Source organism: Vanessa tameamea, chromosome 6 (genome assembly GCF_037043105.1).
Source record: "Vanessa tameamea isolate UH-Manoa-2023 chromosome 6, ilVanTame1 primary haplotype, whole genome shotgun sequence".
Taxonomy (NCBI): domain Eukaryota; kingdom Metazoa; phylum Arthropoda; class Insecta; order Lepidoptera; family Nymphalidae; genus Vanessa; species Vanessa tameamea.
The window spans coordinates 6,504,092-6,513,542 of NC_087314.1; the positions used below are offsets into that span (position 1 = coordinate 6,504,092).

At 31.9% G+C, this 9,451-nt stretch overlaps 1 protein-coding gene across 1 annotated transcript in view; it reads right to left on the reverse strand.

The window, feature by feature from the left end:
- Positions 1-9,239, reverse strand: part of LOC113393452 (uncharacterized) — a 49,545-nt gene extending 40,306 nt beyond the window's left edge. Inside the window, exon 1 of the mRNA XM_026630338.2 lies at positions 8,877-9,239. The gene's annotated coding sequence lies outside the window, so the exon portion shown is untranslated. The remainder of the gene's footprint in view (positions 1-8,876) is intronic.
- Positions 9,240-9,451: the final 212 nt, after the last annotated feature.

Here is a 9,451-nt window from a genome sequence, read left to right on the forward strand (position 1 = left end):
AATACTGGAGCCGATTTTTTTTTATACGTGGTTTTCTTAGTAACAGTAACAACAATACCTACTAATAATTGTTGTATCAACACAACAAACAAATTTAATTGTGACAAAAACGTCTCTTCTCGAAATTTAAAATTGTTATCGCTTAATGCAGATATACTTTTAAAATTTAAGTTTTCTTTCAACACGGGTTCACTCAGAGCCGGTAAATTCAATTTTAATAAGACGAACGCTGATTAAGGCCTCGCTTTTGTCTCTCGTAAAAGGTCAGCCAAAACATCCTTTGTATAGTTATTTAATGAAAGGAAACTGCTGTGTCATTATTTCGTAAACCATTTTAACCAATTTATTTCATGCTAGCGAGTCTCATAAAATATATTAGCGTTAAAATATATTAATTGATATTTGGTAGCTTTTAGGGTATTTAAATTATAATAAAGAGCATTATGTGAAATTAGATGTTACAAGGTAACCTGCTACCCGCTTTTAAACCTTAAGGAATAAAAGATTTTCTATGAAGAATTCTTTAATTTAATTATTTTTATCTTTTTAAACAAACAGTATTATTGAAAGGCAAATGCTTATATAAGCCGGCCTTGGTGGTTATCACCTATATATCGATTTTTTTATTATTTTATTATTTTGTTGTTTTTATTATTTTGAAGAGTAACTGAACGAGTATAATTAAACATAGAGAGACTTACAGAAATATATTTAATGGTTTACTACGCAATAATAGTGTTTTAGTTGCTTTAGGTACTAGTTTCAAATCCCGAGTCTGACCATTAGACAGTCGCTGGCCTCGTGGAAATAGGGAGTACATATACAATAATTCTACATAATAATACCTCTTACACAGGTTAGTAATACAGATTTGCCACCATAGCCGAAATTTAGTGCGGTGACAAATCATAGCTTCTTATGTCTATAGGCTATTTACCAGTGGATATATTGTTTGCCAACATTTCTTGCTATTACGAATGACAACAAATCATTGATTATATTTTAGCAGAATATGTACGATAACAGTATTTTATCACGAAATCAACACAAAACAACTATTAAATTACTAATAAAGAAAATTATCCTACTGTTATTAGTTTTAATAAAATGGAGTAAACGATGAGCAATGGCTAATGAGAGTTGATCAACTGTATTTACATAAAAACCAAATCAACGCAAATGAAAGTTTTTATTAATAAAGAGACGAATATTTATATTTATAAATAAATATATTCCATCAGAACAGTTCAAGGACCTTTACTACACATTGACATTTTTTTGTAATTTATATGTACAGTGCACTGCAGTCGAAGATTCATCGTGCCTTTCAAACATATGCCGCACGTCAAGACTGGTACCTTTGTCACTCAAACCGTGCAACAATTACTTGTCTGCGCAATGCAAATCTAACAATGAAACGAATTCACCTTAACATAGATGTAATACGTAAAGTACGGAAAACACGCTGACATATCATCTCGTTAGAAAATATAGGACACGGTGCGAAGCGCTCAGCGAAATGTGTTCCATTGCTCTTTGTGATGTCTCCTTTTGTTCAGTGATCTACCCTCCGGCCAGGAGTAGTTTAGTTCGTTTTCACAATATTCACAGTTTCAACTAGACGTCAGTTGCGTAATGTCATGATGAACGACAGTTTATACTAGCTACATTTGTTGATGATTATTTTAGATTTTTATAAACGAATCGATAAACTAAAACTATTTTCTTAAAACTAAATATTACATTACCGCTTAAAATTTTATCTATTTATAAAAAAAAAATAGGCGTTGAACAAATATCAATAATGTTATTTCTAATGATGAAGATTTTGTTTGGTTATGGAATTAATAATCGAATGTGTTGGAAGTTACCGTACTTTTACTAACTCAAATCAAACCAAAGAGTAATGGGATAATAGTGCCACTAGTGTCTATATGAGAATATTTTAGTTCACACTGGGAGATGTATTGGTTAATTAGTATTAACAAAAAAGAAACATATGAAGTAAACAAATACGCAATTGATACTTTTGTATAATCGTATTAGTGTTGCATATCGATACTATCGATAGACTATCAATACTATCGCATATATATACATATATATGTTTGTAGATATATATTTATATATATATATATATATATGACAGTTCTACGTAAAGCTACTAATAGTTTAGAATAAACGAATAGATTTCCCTTATAACATCTTTTTTTTAAAATAGAATAGTAGCAATGCCCCAAATTAATGAAGGAATTACAAATATTTCTATTTACCCCTCCGTTTAGGCTTATCACTTGTGTTAGGAGTGGGGACGACAATAGCCCAAGGGGTCAGAATCGATCCTGCGACTTTTTATATCGCTAGGTGGCCATTGCGCTATTAACGCTTGAAATTTAGCAAGAAAGTAAGAAGTTGCTGATATTTGTGGAACTAATTTCAGAAAATATATACAATTAATTACAAATCCTCTAAGAAAATTAATTCGAATATGAGAACAGGGCTTATATGCATATCGGTTGATTTGTTGATGTTATGTTATATGTGATGTTTTTTATTGAGTTACGCATGGTGTGTGGACATATTTAGCATTACAATAGATGATGCGCATGTGATACAAAGGCGGCTTTACATAAAGTTTCATGAATATAAGTGATGACGTTTTACACTAATACATGTACGTTTTTTTGATAGTAGATATCTTAAGAAAAATGCATTTACATTTCAGTCTGAAAACGTAAAATGGTCGCAAATGATTTTTATTAAAGTTAAGTTTAATTGAGCAAAATTTTAAATAAATTTCTTATTCGCTAAATGAGCATAATGTGTGTAGTGGCCACTGCGCCAACGATAGCGTGTTCAATTTCATTTAATGAAAAATATTTAATAGTGATATACGAAGGATTTGTGATGATAAGTTTATTTATTAATACATTACACATCCACAATTTCCCCGTTTTAATTACAAGTATTTAAAATCTTTCATACATTTTTCTCATAGCAATATAGGACAAACTAACTCATACCTATATACATATAAATTTTGTTTTCATAATCATTAGAGGCTTTCGTAGCGATTTCATCGTTTGCGTTTAAACGAAGTAATTGTTCATTCATTATTAACATTTCAATGATTTATACTGTTAAAAACGGCATCATTACACTTTAACACATTTTTTCTTAGTGTACATAATAACGGAAATAAATGAGGAATACACAATGTTTTCTTAATTTTTTATATCAATTTTATAAAAGTATTTTATTGTAAAATTATTCAATAAAACGATACATTGACGACATTAATGAAATTAAATTCTAATAAACCAATTTCAAATTATTTATTTTCTAAAACAACCGCCAAAATTCTGACATTGCGTTAGAATTCGTATAAATGAATACTTATCTTGACATCTTTTATTGTTTTTTTTTACGTTTCAATTTATATAAAATACTTTTATTTAATGAAAATTCAAAGTACCACGTTACCGAAAGAAAGTTAGCAGTTCGACTATAAAAATGAAAATAAAAGTATCAAATAGAAGAGCTGAAACTCAACAGCCTGTTTCAAAGTAAATGTTTTTAAACGAATAAAAAACCTTTTCAAAGCTTTCACCCCGAAATCCAAGGAACGAAGTAGTCTAAAGGGAAACCGAACATAATTGGAAGTTTAAAGTTGGTTACTAATATTTTAACGAAAATTTCAATAATATAATTATCGTAGCCTTCATTACTCAGAATATTATTTGTGCAAAGATATTTTTCAATCATAGAGTCATTCGTGTAGATAAATATTTCATTTGTAGCCAGAATTATAATCCTTAAAAACCAAAATGATATAGTTTAATTTAAAGTAGTTCAATATTTAGCAAAAATTGAAATTCTTAAAATTTCTACGTACATTTTACGAATTAAGTATTATATTAATTTTTGAGCAAACAAATGGAATTCATGGAGTGATTTATGATTTCCATTCTTAAAGAATTTCTATCGTTATTCTTATCGGGTAAGTTGAATTTTTTAAGGTAAAAATATTAATCGTCTTAAACAACGGAAATTGAAATCACATTGAACGATCAAAATAAGAAACAAATGTTATTAGTTGTATGTTCTCACGACCTCATTTCGTGGGCTGCCGCCGCGTGTGGCACTACAAGTCAGCAGATTGGGATGGGATGCGGTCCTTCTTTGCATCCTACCCATGGGGGCAGGTTTGTTTCTCGCCGGATGATCCGAGCGTTATTGCTGACTCTGTTGCCAATGTGGTGCTTCAGGGTATGGAACTGTTCATTCCATATTCTGCGGTGCCCATCGGTGGCAAGCCTGCCAGCAAGGTAAGCCCAGCCCTGGTTTGGTCGTTTCTGCAAAACGGCCTCACGCCGAAAATGGGAACGTTACCATGACTGGGCTAACGCAACGGCGTCTCGTGATGTAAAAACTAGCGCCTTCAGAAAGGAATATAACTCTGCCTCTAGGTCCTTCAAAAATGTGATTGCTAAGGCGAAGACGGAGTACATTGGCAGAATTGGCGAAAGCCTGGTGCGTCTCCCTTCAGGAACATGTGCGTTCTGGTCTCTCGCTAAGGTTGTTCTAGGGAATTTCTGTCAGCCTTCCTTTCCATCTCTGCACAAGGACGGTGAGTCATTGGCCCATACCGCGAAGGAGAAAGAATTCTTTGAATGTTATTTTCGAATTGTATAAATGAAAACGCTTTAATATTAGATCCTTAAGTACTTACGTAACTCATAATTGAAAATTAAAAAGATAAACATATTTGTTTTGTTTAGTATTTCTGTTTGTATAATGAATGATATTACTGTTTTTTTATTATTGATGCTTAGTACAGTGAAAAACAGTGCGATATTTTTTATTTATGTTAGGTTAGTTTTTGTTCGAACAGAGATATACTGCTTGTTAGTTATTCTACCCCTGAGTATCTGATTTGTATTTATTGTTTGCTGTGTTTTAGTTTAAAGGGAGAGTGAGACAGTGTTTTTTCAAGTACGAGGGACATAACATACGTCTTAGTTCCTGTGGTTATTGCATTGACGATATATGAAATAGTTAATATTTCTGACAGTGCCAATGCCTTAAAACAGGGCGCGCCCATTTACTATAAGAGGTCTTATTTCCCCTCATTTCTTTTTATTATTAGTTTTAGTAAAATTGCTCAATAAAACAGAAAAATCACCAGGGAATAGGTTAAAAATGCATCTCTATCGTTCACGTGAAAAAAATCTCAAGCATAATACTCGTAGTTTCTCGCTTCAATCGTTTGGAATTAGCCTTATTCAGCTCCCAGTAGGGTCGCACTGACTTTAATTTACTACAAATATAACTTCACTAGAATGACAAAAAATAAAAGATAATGTAACAAAGATATAACTTTCTTGAATTCGCGGAAAAATTAGAAGAAGGGATTATTGGATTAAAAAACCATTAAATTAGCTTCGTTGTAAAGAAAAAATTACCTCAGTCTTATGTTTTAGTGATCTATCGAAATAAGTAGTGTATTAACTTAATATGTAATTCTGTGTATTTAATTGTATAATTACCATTAAAAAATATATATATATGTACAATACGAGACATCTGAGATAGTTATATAACTAGAACACGGAATTTTATTATAGATTATCGTAAACTAAGGATTTGCGGATTCAAATATGAGAAGTCATCTCTGAATTTTCATGTGCTTAATTTGTCGTTGAAAATCATCGAAACCGGTTTATGTCGCAGGTTCTGTCATATGTGTAACACCGCAATGGAATAGTGAAATAATTTCCAAACCTTTTCAAGGAGAGAAGGCCTTAGAAAACAGTGGGACATTACCAGCTTGTTACTCTACTTTACGATAAGTCGCTGAAATCAATTTCATAGAACTACGTGATTCGGGCGATTGCAATATTCACTTTAAGTTTTATATGTGTAGATTGACAAAGTAGACTACGTGAGATATTTTGAGTGAAGCGCTCCTTGCGCGAGTGAAGCGTTTTTTGTTACGCTTGCATTATAAACACGGCTTTATATCTGTTCTAGCACCTTTACAAAAATGTCAAAGCGCTTTAGATATTTAATGTCTAGTATTTATTTACATATTTTATATATAAATAATATATGTTTAGGCTTCTCCTACAATTATACTTTTATAATAATATATAAAATTTTATAAATATTTTTTTTACAGTAATATTCATATTAAATCTAACTGGGAAAGAAAAACTATATATCAGTCCATTATCTTAACAATCTAGAACTATTATATGTTGCTCATGGTCTAGTTTATGTCATTAATAATTTTATCCTTTTATTCGTAGAGAACGTCTCATTAGTGCTTACATTTATAAAAACCTTGTACCTTCCATATTAATATAACTTGCTACCTTGCTTGAAGACTTTGCTTACTATTTCACCGTTTATTTTTGTATAAAGCATATTCGTGTGTATGAAATAAAAAATTGTGATCTATGGACTTATTGATATACAAATAAATAAATAATTACAATCCAACACACACACACACAAACCGCCATAAATGGTGGCTCCTGGTGAACTTCGAGTAAATAAGTCATAACAACAAATGTATATATTAAGCAGTTAGCGGTGATAGCGAAGTATAATAGCGACGAAATCTGCTATGTCACAAAACATTAGCCATACCGATCACCGATCACGATGTTGCAAGTCTCAGCGCACCGCCATAACTGATCACGTCGCAAGTCACAGATCACCGCCCGAACTGATCATGTTGTTGCAAGTCAAAACGCACTGACATAACCAATCCCGTTGTCGCAAGTCACAGAGCATCGCTATAACCGTTCACGTTGTCGTAAGTTACAGCGCGCCGTCATAACCGACCTCGTTGTCGTGAGTCACAGCACGCCGTCATAACCAACCGCTTGTCGCAAGACACGGCACGCCGTTATAACCGATCGCGTTGGCGCAAGTCACAACGCGCCGCCAATAAAACATCGAAGCCCAAGTTAATTGAATGTTGATTATTCAAAACTAATATTGTACAATTACATTATGTACGTACTATATGTTTTAAAATTTCAATAGTTTGGTAGTGGCGCAAATGGAGCACTTGATAATTAATTGATTATCTCATACATATATTGGCTACGTACAAGTGCTAAATAATACACTTTCTCACTCATACTTCGAACCGGAATGTAGTAATTGCTGTTTGGCGGTAGAGTACCTGATGAAAGGATAATACCAGGTGGACTTGAACAAACCACCAATTTACCACTAGTTACAAAACCAGGCAAAGTAGTCCTGCCGTAGAATATATTTAAAAAATATATCTTTTATTCGTATTTTATGAATTCGTAAATTAATCGTAACAATCGTTTACTTGTTGTTAGGGCTTTGTGCAAATCCACCTGATACCAAGAGATACCATCCACTCATCAGACATCCATATTCTTCCACCAAATAGCAATATCTACAGCCATAAAGGATATAACATCTTAGTGCCCAAAGTTGTCGCATTGGTGTTTTAAGGAATGGTTAATATCTCTTACAGTGTCAATTTATATAGACGGCAGTGACCACTAAGCAAAAACCTGTTTGCCATCTTATTTGGTATTAAATAAAGGAACATATTAATTAACGTCGTCGCGGACATTCTTACAAGTATTTTAAGCCCAAAACGATTATATAGAAAACATTAATACATGTATCGCATACAGTTAAGGCAACTTCCGTAAGAAACCGTTTACTCAACCGTATTTTCGACGTTGCAAAATTGGTCGACACGAAAAACCCTTTTATTTTAGATAAAAAGAAAGATTTTATTACAGATAATATATAATTCATGTATAATCGGATGTTGTGTTTCGAAGATAACATCTTACATCCAATCTTACAAGCGTTACTTCTTTATAAAATACATTATACCAGGCTGCTCAAAATGTTTGGATTGGCTGTAGCTTAAATAAAATTCAGCAGTGTGATGTCACTAATATTATTATGTATTTATATATAAAAATATGTTTCATCTGAAGCTGACTAACTAAGGTAAGGTTTTATATTTCCAACATAAAATATCTGCGCAGTGTTAACCGTGAATCACCCATATAATATATAATTCAGCATAATATATTACTTTTGTCGTTTTATTGCGCGTTGAATATGCCAGTGGATCGACTTAAGAAAGCGACTAGAGATTTAAAGGCACCGGAGAATTTTCACTTAAATATGTGCTTTAATATGAATATCAAGCGTTTATTTGCATAAGGTTAAAAGTATAAAACTCATTTGATAAAATACTTAAATAATTTTTACATAAATGTTTTTATGCTTAATACAATTCATTTTCAACTTTTCTAATCTTATACTTTGGTAGCGACGTTTTAAATATTCTATTACTTTTAACTGGTTTGTGACATTGTCAATTTTGGTTAATCAATAAGAAATAAAACAAATATTCCACATCAATCGGTAGTATTATGTTACTGATCGACTTCCAAAAAAGCATGTGGCACGGCTGCAGCCAGCTGTTGCCGCTCTTTGTATTCGATTTAATACCCACTTGATATTTTTAAGTTTTAAATTTAAATAAAATTGCCCACAATTAATAATAATATTATATTTATAATACCGAAAAAATTAACTAGATTCAGATGCCGTCAAATTGACACCATACGTAGATCTAGCAATAGAATTTAAAGGAATGAATTAACAATATTAGTCAAAATAATATTTGAAATTAAATATATAATATATTTATTTATGAAGACCTTGCTATGTAAGTGATTCCTTTTTTCATACTTTTAATGAGATCAGATAAATTAAATTAACTACACTGCAATTCACTTAATATAGCAAAATTGTCATAAAAGTTTATAATAATATTAAAAGTATTTTAAAATTACCTCAGTTGACATCCTGCAGTATTTTTAACTTTGGAATTCCATTGCATACAATTATTTTTAGTTTAAGCAACGATCAGCTTCAAATACACTTTTTGGAAATAATAAAAACACAAAAAATATAGTTAATAACAAAAGCTGTAACTCAAAAGTTTGCGCACAAAACTTTGAAATTAATTGAACGACGTCTTTAAAATTATTTCACATTTTTTCAGCATTTAGAAAACAAAATATCGATAAACTATTTAAGTAATTATATTGAATTTTTGACTATCGATTAACGTAATATTTGAATCGAAAGGTCACGGTAGAGCAGCAGGCGTTCTGAACAGGCGGGCTCTATCACGCTACTAACGCGGCTCCGCGGCCCTCGCTGCGTCCCGCCGTCGCCCGCCCTTACTAAACTCCACCGGCTAAGCCTAAGAAGCTTTCCTAGATTGTGTGGCCTTAGTGAACATTAATTACACCCAACTTAGTCTGATTAAACCTTGAGGAATTATCCGGATTGACAAAATTAACTTTTAACTTAGATTTATTTCATTTTGAGATCCGACAGTAATGTAAATCGAGTTGGACCT